This window comes from Amaranthus tricolor, chromosome 12, assembly GCF_026212465.1.
Source record: "Amaranthus tricolor cultivar Red isolate AtriRed21 chromosome 12, ASM2621246v1, whole genome shotgun sequence".
Lineage (NCBI taxonomy): Eukaryota > Viridiplantae > Streptophyta > Magnoliopsida > Caryophyllales > Amaranthaceae > Amaranthus > Amaranthus tricolor.
Window position 1 is genome coordinate 3,152,215 of NC_080058.1, and position 5,966 is coordinate 3,158,180.

Genomic DNA, 5,966 nt, shown 5'->3' on the forward strand with positions numbered 1-5,966 from the left:
GTCGTACTAATATCATATTAGTATGTTATTAGCCTTATCAGTGTAGTTTTAGTACATTATTAGTTGTTTAAATGTATTATTAATATCCTAATTAATAGTCTTATTATTAAAGTATTAGTCGTATTAGTATATTAGTAATAATATTAGTATCATATTAGTGTAGTATCAGTCATGTTAGTTTATTAATTATTAGTAGATAATAAGTCATATTGATTTAATTAGTGTTAGTAACTTGTATATTATTAGTCGTAATAGTATTGTATAATATTTGTCATATTAATATATTATTAGGCGTTTATAGTTTAATTTTAATTGTATTACTATAATATTAGTCGCATAAAATTTATTAAACATATATGGCTGTTAAAGTGCCCATTTGACCATATGTGAGATGTCTCAAGAGAAAAAGCTTGGTACAATGGTACTTATTGGTTTAAAGGGTGAACTTCAATTGAGATATTGTAAGTGGTTTACCTTTTATTCTCTTTATTTGGATTGTCCCGGCCCATTTCTTGAATTCTAACATGGTATTTGTTTTAGTTTGTTATTTGACCTTTATAATTCGACATTTAAACAAACTATTGATTAAAAATGTACATTACAAATATGCTTATAACTCTCAAGCGTGCTAAAAGTTTAAGGACAATCACATCTGATTCGTGAGCTAGAAAAGGTATTAAAATGTCTATTTTTATTTACATGTGTATTATCCACATCAGTTAAAAAAAAAGTCATAATTTTATAACCCAAAATAACTCCTACTATTAATAATTAGAATTAGGGCTGTAAATGTGGTCAGAAACCTGTTTTACCGACTTGTTACCGACCGATACCGAACCCGTTTTTGACCGAATACAAGTGACCAGATACCGACCGCTACCGAACCCGAATGGTGACCGAAACCGTTTCCGACCTGTTTTACACATACCGAAACCGACCGGTACCGAACCTGTTTTAAACCGAAAACCGTTTTCGACCTGTTTTTATCATACCGTGACCGACCGATACCGAACCTGTTTTCAGACCGAAACCTGTTTTCGACCCGCTTAATACCCGTTTTTAACCGACCGTTTTTGACCGAATCTATATTGTACCGAACCTGTATTATACCGAACCTGGAACCTGTTTTGTACCGAACCTGTTTTGTACCGAACCTGTTTTGGACCGAACTTATCTACATAATTCTTCTAAGTTGTCAAAATATAATAAAATTTTATATAAAATAATTAAATTAAACTTAATTATATTATTTCTATATGATAAAAATTAAATTAAATATAAATTTTTATAAAATAAATATATAAATTATAAGTTAATATATATTAACTCAGTAATTTAGTAAAGCCTTTTTCTTTTCTAAAAAATTAAGTATAAATTTTACAAAACTCAGAAATTGCAAAATTGCATAAACATAGTTCATACTTTGCAACCAATATAATTACCAAGTTCAGGTTAATTTCCTGACTAATTAATACTGTATTAAAATCAACATATAACAATATAAACCAATACAAAATATTAACCTATGAAATTGATAAACCACTTTCATTTCATTTAATAGTTTAGACGAAATTTAAAATAGATCCATTACATTTTTTTCAGATACTAAACATCAATCATCACTTAAACAAAATACAAAATAACTTTAGATCTCCTTCCTCCTCTTCTTCCTCCTCTTCCATCACCACCTTAGATCTCCTGCTCCTAGTCCTCAATGCGACACCGCCTTTCAATAATCTGTAAGGAACTGCTCCACCAAACTTAGTGTACCTTAAGATCATATAAAAGTAACAACTTTCAGATACTGAGTATTATGATTAAGAGCATGAGATGGAAAAACGACAGAAAGTTATAATAAATAAAATAAAAAAAATATAAATTAATTATAAAATATAAATTGGGCGCTCAGATATGATAATTTGGTAAAAAACCAAATTACAAGAAAAAAATCTTCATAGAGCACTACACTTACCTGAAGCATTATCATCATGATCAGTGTTATTTTCCTCAATAACACTTAATATCTCCTTCGCATTTTCCTCGGGTTCAAACCCAAATAGCCAATTTCGCGTTGTCACCAAAATTTCAACATTTTTTGGTAACAAAGAAGATCTCAATTTGTTAAGGATCCGACCACCAACACTAAAAGCAGATTCAGATGCAACAGAAGTAATTGGAATGGCTAGAATATCTCTAGCCATTAGTGCGAGTGTTGGATAAGAGGTAGACTGTCCCTTCCAATATTCAAGAACATCAAAACCATCATAATCAACAACAAGAGACATGGCCAAATAAGAGTCCACATCACCTCTCGCCGTCCTAGATGCAGAAATACGAGGAAAATCATGACGTAACTTGCGCATTTGGAACGGACGAGGAGGACCAAGGTTTGACGGAGAGAGTGCAACAGGAGCAGATTGAGTGGTATTCATATAACATTCATATAAAGCAACAAACGCAGCAAGCACATCATTTACCTTTTGTTCAACCGCAGTAGGTACATACAGCATAGAATAATAATCACTAAGGAAAGTCATCTTAAAACGTGGATCAAGTAAAAAGGCAAAAGACAGAACCATAGAATGATCGGACCAATATTTATCAAACATTTCCCACATAGGAGCAGCCATCTTTCTCACAGCATCACTAGGATCTTGGTGGGAATCAGTCAAAATCTTTTCAATACATATTATGCAAGAAAGGTACAAATTTGCAGTGGGATATTTTGAACCAGAAAAAAGCTTGGTAATCTCATAGAATGGCTCAAGAAAATCACAAATATCTTGAAGTGTATCCCACTCATTCTCAGAAATAATATCAACATCAATATCCCTTTCACGAACAAGATATAAATCAATAGCATCCTTTACCTCAAGAGCCCTATGAATCATGTCATAAGTAGAGTTCCATCTAGTGGAAACATCCAAAACTAATTTACCCTTTGATTGCAAACCTTTATCAATTTTAGCTTTCTCGAAATTTGTAAGTCGAAAATCAGAAGAATCAACATATATAACAACCGCACGTAACTTAGTCACGGAATTATCAACAAGTTTCAAACCCTTTTTAACAATAAGGTTCAAAATATGAGCACAACACCTTATATGAAAATACTTGCCATCTAAAGGGAGAGGAGAAGAGGAGTGCAAATCACGTTTTAGTTTTTCAACCATCCTATTATTAGAGGAAGTATTATCAAGTGTGATTGAAAAAACTTTTCTACCTATATTCCAGTCATTCAACAAACCTTTCACAAACATGAATATAGATTCACCATCGTGGGGTGGGGGAAAACGGCGAAAATTTAACAAAAGGGAATGCAATTTATAATCATCATCGATAAAATGGGCAGTAAGGGCAAAATATGAACGCGAAGTACATGCTGTCCATCCATCACAAGTTAAGCATATACGACTCTTACAAGATTGCATATTGTCAAATACTAGTTTTTTGTACTTTTCATGTTCACCCATTACGCATTTAGTTATCGTATATCTAGACACATCTTTGACATTAGGATTTAACCAACGATGCAATTCTCTAGTTTTAATATGCTCTACCATACTCAAACAATATCCATGATATAATATCGAATCAGCAAACTTAAGCACGTAAGTATCATGATCATACACAACATTAGCGTTTGGGTTATTTTTTATGAACTCTTTATAACCTTTACAGCCCTCAGTATGACGTTTATAATTAGTTGTACCTGCACTACCTGGTGCTGCCGCCTCATAATCGCAGTATTTACACTTTACCGTCCGTACGTCATTGGGGTACGATACATGGTACTGATCCCAAACCGGTGACGTAATTTTTTTATGTTTAACAACTCTTCTTTGTTCGGGGACAGCCACAGCAGGGTCAGCCATACCTTAAAAAAAAAAAAAATAACACCATGGGTTAAACTTTACAAAATATTGCAAGTGTTTCCAACGCATCTTCAATTTTATCAACAACTCGAAGAAAATTGAAAACAATACAGAAAATCAATACAGCAACAGCAATAAACCAATAAACCAATACAGAAAATCAGCAATTCAGCAACAGCAATAAACCAATAAACCAATAAAAATAATTTAAATTAAATGGTTCAAAATAAAAAATAGTTCAAAGTCTTCAAACTGAATAGAACGTAACAGTAGTTCTAGTATGCAAAAAATAATAAGAGTAATTGTTAATAAATAACATCATCCCCATGAAGCAACAATACATTGATACAAACAGTAATTAACAATGAAAACCCAAACAACTTTCTTCCTTCTCCTCCTTTATACCAATCTAACATCCCTCTCTTTTGCTAGAAATTTTCTTCCAAAAGGATCTTCCTTAAATGTCAAAGATCCAAACAAATGCAGGAACAACAAAAGGATCTTCTCATTTCTCCTGATAAAACCTTCACTTGTGGATTCCTCAATACAGGAACAACAAATGCATATTACTTCTCTATTTGGTTCACAAATTCCAAACAAAAAACAGTTGTATGGACATCTAACAGAATAAACCAATACAGTAAAGCAAAATTGAACGCGTAAAGCAAAATTCAGCCTATTGATAAGTTATACCAGTAAAGCAAAATTAATATTAAAATCCACAAAATTGAACCGAATTCATTTTGTATAACTTATCAATATCATTATAAGACCAAAATGAATGAAATAACTGAAAATCAAACCAAAAAATTATCAAAATTCACCATATGAATTCATTCTGTATAACTTATCAATGAACTAAAACTTTACAAGAAAATGACTACAGATGACTACAAGGCTCATTACAGGTCAATTGCTCAATAGGTCTCCCATATTTTGGCCACGATCTTTCTTCCCGGCCAGAATCATCGAGATTTGCAGACCTCTACTGAATGCTTGGTTGAACAGCAACCTTGTTTGGAACTCAGAAACAAATGGGAACCATGACAATACAGCTATAGGCGTAAAAATTATCAGTCCCATCAAATATTCATAGCCTCTAGCAAGCTCCTTAACTGATTCCCAGACTTTCAGACCCTTCAACAAGTAGGGCTGTAATCAAAACCAATACAGCAATACTCCAGTACCGATATTGATATTTTCTTCAACAATCAACACAATAAAACCACAAAATACATTGAAATCACTACCAAATTAAAGAAAAATTAAAGAAAACCAAAAAATTATCAAAATTCACCATATGAATTCATTCTGTATAACTTATCAATGAACTAAAAATAGAAGAAATGAACGACAGCTTTCACCAAATTAAAGAAAAATTAAAGAAAACCAAAAAATTATCATTCTGTAAAACGACACTAATCATATTAAAAAACTGAAACTTGCTCATGAACACAGCTTTCACCAAAACAAAACAACCCACAAACCCAAATCAAGAAATGAACGAATTTCACATTTCAAAACAAAACCATGACAAAAATAGAAGAATATTGTAACCTTTACAAGAAGATGATGATTAAAATAAACTTTTAAAAAAAAGTAAAGACCAAAATGAATGAACTAACCCAGTTTACACCGAAAGAACTAACCTCGGAATTCGGATACACCGAAAGAATGATAGCTTAGAGGATTGGAGAAATGGAGCGAAAATACTTCGGCAGAGAAGGAAGAAGAAGAAAGAGGAAGAAGAAGGCGCGGCGCAGTTCGGGAGAGAAGGAGGAGTTTTTAGGTTTTTAGGGAGAGTATCAGAGAAGGCGCAGTTAAGGAGGAAGAAGAGGAATTACCGAATTAGGTTTTTAGGGTTTTTACTTTTTAGGGAGAGAAGGCGCGGAGCCGCGGAGCAATAGCGAAATACACTTGGGCTTATCAACGGTTTAGATTAGATCCCTTGATCTAACGGTTCATATTAGTTTTTTTTTTTTTTTTTTTTTTTTAAATATATTAGAGTATGTTTAATCAATGGTTTAGATTAATTGATTTCAAAATGAAGGGTTATGATTTATCATGCCTTTTGCCAAGTTGACAATCCAT